The 15,725-nt window shown below is 46.8% G+C and overlaps 1 long non-coding RNA gene across 1 annotated transcript in view; it reads left to right on the top strand.

The window, feature by feature from the left end:
- Positions 1 to 10,484, top strand: part of LOC144722989 (uncharacterized) — a 150,145-nt gene extending 139,661 nt beyond the window's left edge. Inside the window, exon 2 of the long non-coding RNA XR_013586123.1 lies at positions 10,036 to 10,484. This is a non-coding gene — a long non-coding RNA (uncharacterized LOC144722989). The remainder of the gene's footprint in view (positions 1 to 10,035) is intronic.
- Positions 10,485 to 15,725: the final 5,241 nt, after the last annotated feature.

Here is a 15,725-nt window from a genome sequence, read left to right as displayed (position 1 = left end):
GTGTGTGTGTGTGCACGCGCGTGTGTGTGTGTGTGTGTACGCGCGTGTGTGTGTGTGTGTGTACGCGCGTGTGTGTGTGTACGCGCGTGTGTGTGTGTGTGTGTACGCGCGTGTGTGTGTGCACGCGCGTGTGTGTGTGTGTGTGCACGCGCGTGTGTGTGTGTGTACGCGCGCGTGTATTGTGTGGTGGTGGTGGTGGTGTAGCGGTTAGTGCTGTGCGCTATGAACCTGGAGACCCGGGTTCCGTTTCTGCTCACGGCCAACACCAGTGACGAATATCTGAACCGATCCTGGGCCACCACTAGGTCGACTCTGCTTCAATTGAGTACCTTGTGCAATGTGTAAACATCGTCATTAGGGAGACAAAGGCGGTCGGGCATGGTGCTGACCACCCACACCGCATCGAGTGCTGTGCCGACTTTCATCGGTGCTCGCTAACAGAACTTGCCCCAACAGTCTGTCAAGGCTATAAGGGGGATCTTTGCATTGTGCGGTGTTCATGGAGGGAACACATATCTACGTACACATAATGAGCCGGTAAAGAGTGTGATTCATATTCAAGGTTTTTGGGTTAAATATGAATGTGTCGCAACCCTCCACCACTCGACACGGCCAATCAGTAAAAAATGTGTCACGTTAACAAAACGCCAATTGGTTACTTCTTCAGCCCACCGGTGTGTTTGAAGAGTGAATCCACAACGATCTAACCCAAAAACCTTTATTAGGAATAATACTGGTCACGAAAGCCTACGTGTTAAAAAATATTGTGATGTGGACGTTTGATCCACATAATTGCAGTCTGGCATAATGAAATGTTTACAGATTCTTAGGCAACTTGCCCATAACGAAAAAAACAACGTGCACAGGAGCGTATTGTATCACTTGCCACATTTTTTTGTTGAAAGATTGCATTATTTATTGGTTTGACACGCTATTCCGTAAATCGGGAACAAAAAAGATCACTTCTAAATTTGTGTTGATTCGCCAGCGGGCTAAAGGTCTGCTATTTGTATTCTTGGTTCTTTCGGTAAAGTCACGTAGAAGGGAAATAATAAAATAATAAAAATAAAACATAAAGTCGCGTAGAAAGCAAATAATAAAATAATAAAAATATAAAACAATAAAAATTCTCACGACGTTTCGACTGCAACACAAGCAATCATCAGGTGTGATGATGATGATGATGATTGCGTGTGTTGCAGTCGAAACGTCGTGAAAATGTTTTTTTTAATTGTTTTATATTTTTATGGTTTTATTATTTCCCTTCTACGTGACTTTACCGAAAGAACCAAGAATATGAATCCCTGCAGTCACGACAGCTTTAAATACAAATTTCTGCTATCTGCGTTCTATTCGAAATGTTCCTGCCTCTCCAATTGTTGTCCTGACAGAAAAGTTGTTGACGTCGTGCGGTCAATTAAATTTGCCGGAATGGATTTCGTCAATTGTATCAGTGTAAAAACGCGGGGGTGGGAGAGAGAGGGGGGGTGTACACTATCGTGTCGACATTGTAAACGATGTGCAAAAGTAGAACTGAGAATTTTGGACTTTAGCGCGACACAAAAAAACAACAATCTGGAAACAGCGTCTTCTAATAAATAAAAAATACAGACGGAGGTTGTATGCTGAGAATGCGTCAATAACGCGGTGTGTACATGCGAATGTTTGAAACCGACGTGGCAAGTTTGTTTTTTTACTCATCACGGCGTTTAAGCCCGAATATCGAGGGCACGGTTGAGGCCCCGTGGTTGCATCATAATCGTAATGATCGATGGCGCGTGGAATGTTTTAAAACAATTGATACGAAGCCAAATTAGCCATTGCTGAGTGATTTCGAGTAACGGGTGCAGTTTGGCATCGCTTTACGTGAGCGTATTGCATTGTATCGGTTCTGCCATAAGCCTGCCAATTTAAGCGGTAATCTGCCGATATTTAAACCTTCTGAGGCTTCTACCGCATACCAATTTTCAAAGCAAAAAATTACGCACATTTTTGTTTTAATGTTATAGAGCAGCAACGGGTTTGGAACTTGGCAGGGTGTGTGTGTGTGAATGTGCCAATGAGTGAGTGTGTGTGTGCAAGTGAGTTGGAGCAATTGTGTGAGTGCGTGACTTCGTGAGTTAATTAACGTGTCTGTTATGTACGTGTGTGTGTGTGTGAGGGTGGGGTTGTTTGTGTGTGTGTGTCCATGTGGTGACTATATGTGCAAGTGTGTGTACGCATATACATGTAAGTTCGTATGTGAAGGGGGAGGGGGGGTTGGATTCTCGCTCACGGCCAACACCAGTGACGATTATCTGAACCGGTCCTGGACCTTCCCTAGGTCTACTCAGCCTCAAATTAGTACCGAGCGCGATTTGTAAACATCGCCACTAGGGAGACAAAGGCGACAGAGCGTAGTGCTGGTCACCCTCCCCCTTGTGTGCCATGCCGGCCTTCATAGGCGCTCGCTAACAGCACTTGCCCCAACAGTCTGATGAAGGTTATACGGGGGATCTTTGTCTTTGTGCGGAGGAAGTGGTTGCTCAGTCGTTAGCGCGCCGCGCTACGAACCCGGCGACCCGAGTTCGATTCCCGCTCACGGCGAATGTATGAATCTGTCCTGGGCCTCCCCTAGGTCGACTGAGCCTCAAACGAGTACCCGGTGCAATGTTTCAACATCGCCACTACGGAGACAAGGGCAGCCGGGCGTGGTTCTGGTTACCCACCCCCTCGTGTGCCGTGCCGACCTTCATAGGCGCTTGCTAACAGCACTTGCCTCGACACTGTTAAAAGGCCATACGGGGGATCTTTGTCTTTGTGTGCGAATGTGCATGCGTGTGCATAATTGAGCCACAGGTCCCAGCAATAGCTCGGCAACATGTACAAGATTGCGTGGGAAGGTGGTCAAATATGATAGGGATCGATTCAATGGAAGTCAAGTATTGTACTGCAATATATACAGCGCCTCCAAATATGGGCAAATCGAAAGCCATCTGGGAATTCTTGCTGCGGATAACAGCCATGCATTGTGTACGCACAGAATGAACAACCCCCAGTGGGTGTACGTTGATGAGTCGTAGCATTTAAGTCGACATGTCATGAAAATGCAACACGTTCACCAAAATGTTTATTTTGGTTATTTGTGCTTGTGCGCCACCGGCGATGCCGTATCACCGAATAAAGTGTTTAAATTGTTTGTCACGTGGCAATTCCTAGTTTTTTGTACGTATTTATTTTCAATGATTTGCTTTCTTTTTACTATACTTTGCACTCAGATCTTTGATTTTGTATTGTTTGGTAACTTTCTGACCCATCCCCTACTGGACATCTGTTAAAAAGAGCTGCATAGCTCATCGGATTTTTCCAGGATAAATAAAGATTCAGATTTTTTCTTGTTTTACTTTTGAGTTCAGTACTTAAAATAAACATTCACCCGAAATAATACAATACTTCTATTTCCCAATTTAGTCTTGTCATAGATATATAATTCTATGTCATGATATATTCAAAAAGTGGCTACTAAAATAAATATATATGTGCACATACTGGATAATCTGTGCATAATTATGGACGTGTTACACCAGGTGCTCAAATAAGGCCAGGTGCTCACCTGGATTAAACCCAACACAGGTCGAGATAATACGACTTGCCATTTACATTATCCATGGTCCGGGAATCGAACCCAGACGGCCACGATTGTCGTGTAGTGTGCGAATCACCGCGCCATCGCTCCCAACAAGAGCGACCCATTTATATTTTAACGCAATATAAGCCAAAAAAAAACTATAAAATGGATCATTTTGGTCGCGAAAGTCGAACGTGTTAAACACAGATAACGATCCTCCTATGTAGCCGACGAATGTTGGCACGGCACACGAGGTGGTGTGCGTGGCCAGAACCACGCCCAGCCGCCTTTGTCTTCCCAGCCGCCTTTGTCTCCCCAGCCGCCTTTGTCTCCCCAGCCGCCTTTGTCTCCCCAGCCGCCTTTGTCTCTAACACGTGACGTCAACCGAGGGGAGGCAGGACTCAGGACCAGTTCTGATATCCACTACTGATGTTAGCCATGGCCGGGAATCAAACCAACGTGGCCAGAATTGGATGAAAGTGTGCTTACAATACACGCACACAAAGACAAAGACTCCCCCCCCCCTTACAGCCTTGACAGACTTTCGGGGCAAGTGCTGTTAGCGAGCAGCCATAACAAAAGATGGACACGGCACACGAGGGGGTGGGTGACCAGCATCACGCCCGGACGCTTAGGACCGGTTCAGATAATCGTCACCGGTGTTGGCCGTGAGCGGGAATCAAACTCGCGTCGCCGGTATCGTAGCGCAGACCGCGACACCACCGCTCCCTGCACTCACAATGTACAAAAACAAAGATCCCCCATATAGCTTTAACAGACTGTAGGGGCAAGTGCTGTTAGCGAGCACCTATGAAGGCCGGAACGGTACACGAGGTGGTGGGTGGCCAGCACCACGCCCGACCGCCTTTGTCTTTCTAGTGGCGATGTTTACACACCGCACCAGGTACTCATTTGAGGCTGAGTCGACCTAGGCCCGGGACCGATTCAGATAATCGTCACTGGTGTTGGCCGTGAGCGGGAATCGAACTCGTGTCGCCGGGTTCATAGCGCAGCGCGCTAACCGCGACACCACCGCTCCCTGCATTCACACGCACTCACATGCACTCGCACGCACAAATGCAGGATTTCAGGGCGATTTCCCATACTGTTTAGTCACTACAGTGTGTGTGTGGGTATTGTACACGAGTGGAAATTTACTTGCGGAGGAAGCTTATCCATATGATTTGCGGTGCTGAGAAAAAGGAACAGGCCAGCCGCTGTTGTGGAGCGACTCCATCACCAACGCTGAGACAAAAAAATACCGAAAGCAGTCAATCGGCCCCTAAAGTGCAGCATGTTCGGCGCTTGCAACTAATACGCGAGACTGCAACACAATTGCTTCCTACACAATAGGACTTAGCAGCGTCGTTTAAAACAGAAATCCCATACGTCTAGGATAAAATGATCCCAACGTTGAGATTTAAACAGTCCTCCTGTAATCGGTCCCCTAAATAACATGCATGTGTGCTTTCAAGGTTTTGTACTTGGATTATATATTACACTTGGGTTATATATTATACTAAGGTGATTTATTAATTATCAACATTGAAACATGTTTGGGGAGTCACATATTTGCATGTATGTACGTGAATAACAGTATTACATTTTAATAATGTGAACATCTTTTTCAATCCACTGCTCGTTGAATGCCTCCCCACACAGCGTTGGTCATGGGGTTTTATTTGAACATTCTTGATCACGCTCGTGGGTGTGGATTGGGAAGAGGAAGGCCCCAGGTCTGGTTCAGATGTCACGCACTCCTGATGTTAGCCGTGGCTGGATATCGGACACCCCACATATCAATTAAGAACACTTAAATACAGCAGTTTTGTAATTTTAAATATTAAAACTAAACAGTAAACTATTCTTATTCTTGATTCTTTCGGTAAAGTCACGTGGAAGGGAAATAATAAAATAATACAAATATAAAACTATAAAAATTATCACGACGTTTCGACTGCAACACAAGCAATCATAATCAGGTGTGAAATCCAAATTTTTAAATTTTCTTGCTGTGGATTTCACACCTGATTATGATCGCTTGTGTTGCAGTCGAAACGTCGTGAGAATTTTATTGTTTTATATTGTATTATTTTATTATTTCCCTTCTACGTGACTTTACCGAAAAAATCAAGAATATGAATCCCTGCAGTCACGAAAGCTTTAAATCAAAATATAAACTATTCGTTTTCATTTTACCAGGTAAGGCCCACTGAGCTGCATAGCTCTTTTTTTCAGAAGCGACCTGGCCACAAATGTACTAGCTGAACGAATTGGCTTATCGCGTGGAAATTAATAGTTGCCAAATACCCTGCAAGCATGGTTCTAAATGTGGTGGGGAAAACCGGAAGGACCCGGAGAAAAATCCACACGACCACGGGAAGAGAGACATGCAAACTCTAAATATACAGCCAGCGTCAGCGTCGGGATTGAACCCACGTCCTCCTGTATACCAGGCGAGGTAGTTAACATCTCCTAGTCACCGTGATGATGATGATGACAGAGAGAGACACGCAAACTTCAAATATACAGCAGCAGGCGTCAGGGTCGGCATTGAACCTACGTCCTCCTGTATACTAGGCGAGATAGTTAACATCTCCTAGCCACCGTGGTGCCCATTCAAGCTGGGGAGACAACGTTGAGCAGGTGTGGTGCTGGCTTCACCACGTTTACTGCATTAGCCCTAACAATGTGCTCGTTATCAGCACTTTTCCCTAATGTCTAAAGGTCCAAACAGACTATCTTTGTATATTCGCACTCATAAAGCCTTGCTCTGTTAATTGTGATCATTGGCAGTCTTTTGTCAATCCACTGCTGGACGAATGTCACCCCAAGCCGTGTCTGTCAAGAGGATTGTTTGACCATAGTTCACCATGATGGTCCGTGGGAGTTGCTGATGACCCAGGACCCGTTTAAATATAACTTTCCACTGAGATGTTAGCCGTGACCAGGAATTGAACTCAGGTCCACGAATTCATGGTGCAGTTTGCTAACCACTAAGCGGAAAGCTACACAACAATCTTTAGAGACTTGTTCAGTGTATGTTTGCATAAAGCGTGCAATCATCGTCAGCCACGGTCAAATCCACCGGCAGATAAAGCCTCGCGATATGTGCTATATCATCATATTTCAGTGAATGGTATATGAGCCATTTAATATAAAATATATAACGCATAGTTTTTGGTGACTAATGTTATGATTTATAAAAAAAAAACAAATGTTCGTCAGATTTTCGGGTGAGATAAAATTAAGCTGCAAACACATGTATCCAACACAATCTCCACTATACACTGACGAGATCGATATCATGTTATGGAATACATATATATGGGTGCCATAGTAATTCAATGTGTGTGTGTATTGTATATCAATTCTGCAGGGCCACTCCTTAGGGACCGGTGGTGTAGCGGTTAGCGCGTTGCGATACCAACTCGGGAACACGAGCTCGATTCTCGCTCACGGCCAACACCGTCAGCGACGATTATCTGAACCGGTCCTGGGCCTCCCCTAGGTCGCCTCGGCCTCAAATGAGTACCTGATGCGGTGTGTAAACATCGCCACTGTGGAGACAAAGGCGGCCGAGCGTGGTGTTGGCCACCCACCCCACTTGTGCGCAAGTGCCGGACTTCATAGGTGCTCGCTAACAGCACTTGCCACAACAGTCTGTCAAGGCTACACGGGGGATCTTTGTCTTTTGTGTATAAATTCTGCACCGTCACCTCTTTAGTGGGGGCAACGATGCCAGCTCCTGATTAGAACGCGAAGTTGGCCATGGCTCTCGTAACTCTGTTCCCCCTTAGTTTCTTATCAGCCCAGCTGTAAGGCTCAACTGCAAGGTTATATCGCTACCCTGCCCTGCGTCGCGTTCTGTATGGCAACAGCGGTGATGGAAACGCTTGCCTGAAACCTGATATCCATTTTCCTGGAGTACCCTGTCCAGGAATTTAAAGGGCTCACCGCAAAACTTTTTTTTTCTCTCTCTCTCTGCGCTGTTCTCTTTTCGTGCAGACTTGAAGTAATATGAGGGGATTAATAAACTCATGTTAGTGACAGTAGATATTGAGCCAAAACGCGAGCCTCGACTAGCTGCCTAATTGTCGAGCTTGGGATGAAAGCGACATTAAAGGAAGGCGGAATTTTTTTTAAAAATTGTATAACAATCTTCTGTTTAATTCCCCCCCCCCCACCCAATTTATTTTAATGGGGGGCTAGGTGGGGGGCTTCGTGTTACGGAGGGAAAGAAATCTCGCAGAGCAGTGGACCCTGCGTGGCAGACAATGTGTGGCCCCTGGGAGTGAGTTATTTTTTTTCACAGAATCTTTCAAGTTTACATCATATCCTTTACACAGCTGGGAGGGGTGGGGGCACACTTTATAAACTAGAAAACGATGAACTATTGTTTTATTTTACCAGATAAGGCCCCCTGAGCTCGATAACTATTTTTCAGAAGCGACCTGGCTATCAAAAAGGCGAGCTCAACGAAGTGGCTTATCGCGTGGAAATGCATTGCAGCCAAATACTCTAAACGCAAGTCGATTCTAAATGTGGAGGGAAAAAGCGGAGGACCCGGAGAAAAATCCACGCGACCACGGGGAGAAAGACACGCACACTCCAAATATACAGCAGCAGCCGTCAGGGTCGGGATCGAACCCACAACCTCCTGTATACCAGGCGAGGTAGTTAACATCTCGCCGCCACCGCCGCACCTGACGCGGCAAAAGTCATTCGGATGGCATTTCAAATCGTCAGGCGGGCGGCAACGTCTGAATCGTGACGACCCCGTGAGTCGCGTGCCTTGCGCGTGGAGGGAAACACCGGATGATCCGAAGAAAAGTCCACGTGACCACAGAGAGAAAGAGAGAGAGACACCTAAAACTCAAAATATATAGCAGCCATGAGGGTCGGGATCGAACCCACGACCTCCTACATACCAGGCGAGGTAGCTAACATCTCGCGAACGTAGCGCCCTAGCAGCGATGCTGTGAGGTTGTTTATTGCATGACGGTCAACCCGATACGACGTTTGTCATTCTCAGCGCTAGAATTTAGCCAAATTTAAGTGCAAACGCGAATTTATTCACGTTTTTCCTTCTTTGATTTGTGCAGTCATTTGGTGTCTGAACTGAGACGATCAACTTTCTCCACGTGAGAACCCGGCTTTAATTACAAGCGGATGAAACCCAGAACAGAAAGTCTCATCGTAATGCGAGCCAGGCCCAACCTGAGCCCCCTCACTACGAGCTCTTCAAGCATTTTTTGCACGGGCATCCTTTCATAACAATCAAAAAGGTATGAGAGTCTCCATCCCAAAACAAGTGTGCCTTATTCATCTGATAGGAGCCAGTCTCCACAGGACGATCCATGTTGAACAATATCCATACTTCGATAGGAGGGTTAAGGTGCATCCCTGGAATAACTTACTCATGCTGCTGCTGCTGATAGGGCCTCCGCTAGAGGAGGATCTAGAGGACATTTGGCCTACTTTTCCACGATGACTAGATGTCTCGGGAGAGGTGTCTGATCCGTGAAGCTCCCCATACCACCACCACATGCGGATCGGCTCACTGCGGTGCACCCATTTATTCTGCGCGGTGGACAGAAGAGGGTGGATTTCATGAACTTGCAGCATCGTTTCAATTACCACGCAGTGAGATTGACCCGGTGACCTCTGGGTTGCAAGTCCAGTATGCTCACCGTTACGCTACGGTAGGCAGCATCCAAATCGGTGGTTTTAGTTTTATTCTTTGATGACAGTGATATTCTGTATTTGTTAAGTTGGATTCTTCTTCATGACGATTTTTTTTGGTTCAGGGTTTATACAGTTTTCTCAGTATAGGATATTCATGAATTATGCAAAGATGTGTTTTTGTTAAACACCTTCGTTTCTTGTGCAAAACCAAAAAATCCCATTAATCATCATAATCACACATGCTCGTGTTTTAATGCGTGTGGCATGCCATTATGTTTTCTTCATGTGGGCGAAGTAGCTTTTTCTACGGGGCAATAATTTAATGTAATTACAGCGGTGATATTTTTCTTTACCTAAATCGAATGACCTCATGATTCTTCGAACCTGTAAATATGAGCACACAAAGCTTGAATAATAATAAATAATAGTGCATATATCGTAGAGTATAAGCACCATAAAGCCCTTTGTCAATCCACTGCTGGATGAGGGCCTCTTCTGATGATGATTGCTTGTGTTGCAATCGAAACGTCGTATGCTATTATTTTATTTATTATTTTATCTTTATACGTGACTTTACGGAAAGAACCAAAGAGTAATTCCTGCAGTAACGAAAGCTCCAAATTAAGATTAAACTCACCACGCTTGTTAGTTGTTGATCGATGAAGAGAATGCTCAGGACCAGTTCATTAATTACAAACCAACTTGCGTCTTCTTAAAAAAGAAACAATATTCATCCACAGAGCTACAAGAAAGAGAGCGCGATACCAAAGCGGAAGGAGGCATTCCACCACGGAATGTGTGACGATGAGCAGTCACCAAACGTGGGATCAGAGAACGGCATTTAGTAAGTCACTCGTGATCCCTCTGTGTGCATGCAAGCGAGCCTATTGTTGCCCTTAATTCCACGCGTCTGTCCGTCTGTCCACGTGGCTACCCCCGGCGTGTTCTCACACTCACTTGAAGGGTTCACATCTCTCGCTGTTTCAACGTGACTTCACACGGGGTCTCAACGACAACAAAAACATTTTACTCCGGGCGTGCCATTCATTCTGGGCACTGTTACAACAAGCTTTCAGGTATGTTTAACGATGGCTGGAGAGAGAAAGAGAGAGAAAAAAATAACTCTTTGGGTCTTCATGCAACGTCATTATTGTTATTGTACGTTTAAAACGAAGGATATTTTAAACAATGTTGTTCTGGTTTTTTTGTGTGTGTGCTCCGAAATATGTTTGCGATGGACACCGGTTGAATGGCAGCCTTCTGAGGTGTAATTAGCCTGCGACCAAATCACACGACCGCTCCCCAACACCTTCTTGGTTCTTTCGGTAAAGTCACGTAGAAGGGAACTAATAAAATAATAAAAATTAAACATAATAAAATAATTCTCACGACGTTTCGGTCACAACGCAAACAGTCGTTCTCAGGTGAGGACGGCTGCTTGCGTTGTGGCCGAAACGTCGTGAAAATGTTTTGATTATGTTTCATTTTGATTATTTTATTATTTTTCTTCTACGTTACTTTACCGAAAGAACCAAGAAGATGAATCCCTGCAGTCACGAAAGCTTTAAATCGCTCTCCAACACCTTGGCAGATCTCACGAGCTAAGCTGGGGTTGAGCCTGAATAGTGCTTGGATGGGTGAGCACCGTGCAGAATCGGGGCTCTGGGCTGCGCGGCTACGTGGTGGACAACAGAGAGCGGTGCCACAAAATCCATTGTTGTGCTGTACTTCTGCGCCCCCCCCCCACCCCACGTCTATCCTCGCTGCATTCACTAAACTTCTACTCGCAAGCCTTCACGTTGACGTTCACCGCTTTCCCCGCATGGCGCAGTTTGGTTCAACATCACCCGTGATTGACACGGCGTGCGGACACCTGGATTGTTGTCAAACATCCTGAATAGCGTGGCATGAGGAATCCTTCATCCAGCAGTGGATTGACAAAGAGCAATACGTCATCATTATTCAGAACACGACCTACACACCCGTTCCCTTTCTTACACTCGTATTACTTGTGTGTGTTTTCTACTTGTTGCAATGTTGTACAGCCAATTCAATGAAAGCATGATGATGTAACGTCCATGCCCCGATGTAATTAGCCAACGCGAACAAGTTGCTCTCAGTGACGACGCTGCTCCGTCGAAAGCCCCCGCGGAGGCAACGGCAGAGACGCTGCGGAGAGCGCGAAGCGACGCCGCTCCTCCAAATCGGCCGAGTCGCCACGTGTGACAACAATTGGCCATCTTCATAACATCGCCAGCCACAGAAGCACCACGCCAGGACCCCCTAAGGACTTTCCCACAGTAACGCGTAACACGTGTTGCTCGCAACACGATGGTATGCGCGGCGCTAGCTAGCTAGCGAGGAGCGCGTAGCCCCCCACAAAAAATTGCCCGGGCAAATTTTTTAGTTTCCCCCCCCCCCACCGAGGCCAAATTGTTGCAAGCTCCTGAAAAAAAACACTTTCCGCTCACATGGCGGCCGAAAAGTTTTGATTTCAAACCTTGGTCCATGTGTGGGGCAAAAAAAAAACTAGGGGGGGGTGGGGTGGGTGGGGTGGGTGGAGTTGGTGGGGGATGAGGATGAGTGGGAGGGCAACTTTTATTTTGTCCACGCAACGAACGGACGATGTGTGACCAGTCAGTGGCTGCCCCGTGGGAACGGCCAACACCGTGCAAGGTTTGGGGGCGTCTCGCTGGCGAATGGTCTCCCGGTGGTCATTGGTGAAATTGTTCGAGTCGCTGCAGGCAATAGGGTTCGGCAGGCAGCGGAGTTCGACTTCCACGACAGACAGCTGTGTTTAAGTCTACGCAACCGCTGTGCGTTCCACGGTTCCGTCGTCAGCTCAGTCAGAACGCGCTCGTCATCGACACCGCGATGTTTGCGAACTTCTGCGCGGGTGTCGCTTGGCCGTGTCGACATGTGTTAGGTGGGCCTCCAGGCAAAGCACAAGATGCACCAATGACTGCGTCCCTCGGCTCCTCTGCCCGCGGCTGCTACCTGTGACCTACGGGGAAGCTGATAAAGCGGACTGGGGCTCACGTCGAGATTGGGAGGGAGGCGACGGGTCGGGGGAGGGTGGGCGGGGGGTGTTGATAGAGGACGACCTGCACAAAGCCGCTTTGTGTCTGTCAGCAATGCGAATGGAGTGGGGAGAAAAAAATAATTCCATTGCTTCCGCTCTGGTCCTGGGAAGAGAGAGAGAAAAAAAACGACGGCCTCTTTTCGAACGCTTATTTATAGCCTGCCCGTGTATCGTGAACGCACATTGTCTAAAAAAGCCGCGTTGCTGCCAGCGGTAAGGCGGTCGTAGTCGTGTGCTATTGGCGTCATCATAATCGTTATGATGATGATGATGATCGTCATCATCGTCGTCGTCAACGTTGCCATTATCAGCATAGTTGTGTTGTTCTATCGACACCTCTCCCTGCTCGACGAATGAAGGCCAATGTGTACGCCCACCGTGAATGTGCCTGCGTAGCACCTTGGCTATGGGAGACTGGAAATGCGTTCAGGTGCACGTGCCGATTGTGTTTTGGCACGCTGCACCGCAATAGCGTTGTAATGGGGCACGTATGCATAGCTTGTAAGTCGGTAACTAATTAGAGGAAACTCGCCGTCGCGTACATCAAACAATGATCGATTCAATAAATGCAACAACACGAAAAAGGTTGATTAAAATGTGCAATTTAAAAGCACAAAAGGCTTTTCGGAGTATGAATGAAGGGCACTAGCATTGCATTCTCGTGGAAAATGGTGATCACAAATTTACATCCTTATCTTAATTTTTTAAGAAAAAAAGTAAAAATATGGACATTTCTGAAATAATAATAATAATAAACAGATAATTGTAAGCATTTGCAAAAAAAGTATCACCTCTTCATCGAACCAGCCCTCATTAGGAAAACGCACTGGAATTCCTGACTAAACCCTTTTCTCTGAAAATTCCCATTAATTTATCCTGAAATATTTTACCATCATTTCTACCTGCCGATATTTATGGTAATTCCTAACGGTGAATAATATTTCCAAAAATGTACGCTTGCATGTAGCAACGGATGGTCGATGACAGTGAAACAAATGGAAATGTGTGCGTTGCGATAATTCATTATTATTTTATGAATAGGGCTTCCTGCGCTTTGGTGCTTTCCGTTGCAGCCACAGCTTCGCACCGCCGAAGGAGATTGCGTTAATCGTCGACAAAACACAAACCCGTTGCCTTTCTACGACAAACAAAAACGCACAACAACGCGCGCGCGCCCCCGCAGTGCATCTCCTCGTTGTGATGTCAACAAAGCGTCACTGTCGTCTCACCAGTGCAAGCACCATCCTCTCTAGAGTGGTGGACGAACAAAAACACATTCCTGCGGAGGGAGCTGGTAGGAACGTTGGGTTGCTCGGTCAATGGCCAGGGTCAACGGCGGCGTGGTGTATTCCGCAAATATGCCCGACTGTGAGGGCGGGCACAAGCCGGCGTGAGTAGGTTAAACGTTGAGCTTTATAAGGGCACCACGTGGTGACCAGCCCTTCCCCACCCAGCCCCACCCCTCCCACCCCCCACCCAGCCCCACCTTCCCCACCCAGCCCCTCCCCACCCTCCTCACCCAGCCCCTCCCCACCCTCCCCACCCAGCCCCTCCCCACCCTCCCCACCCAGCCCCACCCTCCCCACCCAGTCCCTCCCCACCCTCCCCACCCAGTCCCTCCGTCCCCACCCAGTCCCTCCCTGCACGACGGACACAATAATCCCCTGTGGGCTGGTGTAACCAGGAGGTTCCTACCAGTATTAGACTTACAGTAGTCCAGCTCCTGACACCGCCAAACAGTTACGCATTGAAAGAGGTGGGTCTTGGTGATAACAACAACTAGACTTCTTCTTCTTGGTTCTTTCGGTAAAGTCACGTAGAAGGGAAATAATAAAATAATAAAAATAAAACATAATAAAATAATGCTCACGACGTTTCGGCCACAATGCAAGCAGCCGTCCTCAGGTGAAGATCAGGTCTGTCGGGGAGACAGCGTCTGAATGAAACACCACCACGCTTGGAGCGTATATTTAAGCTGGGTTGGAAGGGGGAGAGCGCCTTGACAAAAGAATTTGCATATCAAGAGGAATTTAGCATATTTATGAGAAATGCAAAATATGTGATTAGTACTACTTGTGGAATGCGTAGCGGGTGGGCGGCGGGGTTCAAAGTCATATTATGCCCGTGCATTATGCAGGATTAGCAGCATCAAAGGGAGGGGATAGCGGTAGCATTAACAACTAGACTACGACACCGAAGAGGTAACAGTGGTCACTGCAATGCACTGAATGACAGCGACCTGAGTTTGACACCCAGCCACCGCGAACGTGACTCTTCTTCTTGTCGCAAGGCTGCCGATGTAGACGCTGAGCAACCACTGCAATTTCACATGCAGGTGGTCAAGTCCAGACAGCCGCATCAGGAGACAGCGGAGTTGCATCGCTGTGACGTCTCCGTCGCATTTGTGAATCGGGGCATCGCGTCGTTGATACGTTCCGGATGACCACACCGCTGGAGAACTTTTTAATTTTCTATTTGTGCATCAGCTATCCGCATCTACCATGATTTGTGCAGTGGACGGGGTTTGGGGTAGACCATGAGCTTCGTGAAAGATGAAACCCAGGGATCTTCTGTGTTGAGTCTTTCACAAGGTGTTTTTTTATTTCTTTGAACTCCATTCAGCTCTCTTTATCAGGGTTGAACTCGCTCACATTAGGAGTGAGTGATATCTGAACCGGGTCATTTCATCATTTTCCTCTCTGCCCTGCTGCCCTGTATCGCCACCAAGTAATCATCATCCCTCCTCTCTTAGAAGATCTCCCTATCAATTCTAGATTTGAAGCTTTCGTGACTGCAAGGATTCATACTCTTAGTTCTTTCGGTAAAGTCACGTAGGTAAAAAATTAAATTAATAAAAATAAAACAATAAAAATCACGACGTTTCGGAGGCAACACAAGTCTCCGTCATCGTGCTGTGACGGTCCCATCTGATGACGGAGACTTGTGTTGCCTCCGAAAACGTCGTGATTTTTATTGTTTTATTTTTTATTAATTATTTTTTTTACCTACGTGACTTTACCGAAAGATCTCCCTATCAATGTTCATGCCCCACCCCCACTTTGCGTTGCATCGTGAGATGTATTATTGTCGTGTGTTTTAACTCTTCATTCACATGTAAGATGTAAGCCTCATCCTTAAGACTCATTTTGCAGAGGTCAAGTGCTTGGCATATTTAGCGAGTGCCTTGAGTTGGTCTTATAATGTGTGGGAGGCACGCAGAGTGTCAACAGAAACCCCACCGAGGATGCAAGGGGACGAGTTAAGGTGTCATGCCACCACCATCATCATCATCAGCCATGATAAATCTACTGATGGATGAAGGCCTGTCCAAGCTGTCACCAAATTCCT

The sequence above is a fragment of the Lampetra planeri genome, chromosome 16 (assembly GCF_965212315.1).
Source record: "Lampetra planeri chromosome 16, kcLamPlan1.2.h2, whole genome shotgun sequence".
Lineage (NCBI taxonomy): Eukaryota > Metazoa > Chordata > Hyperoartia > Petromyzontiformes > Petromyzontidae > Lampetra > Lampetra planeri.
This window is presented reverse-complemented; position numbering and strand designations above follow the sequence as displayed.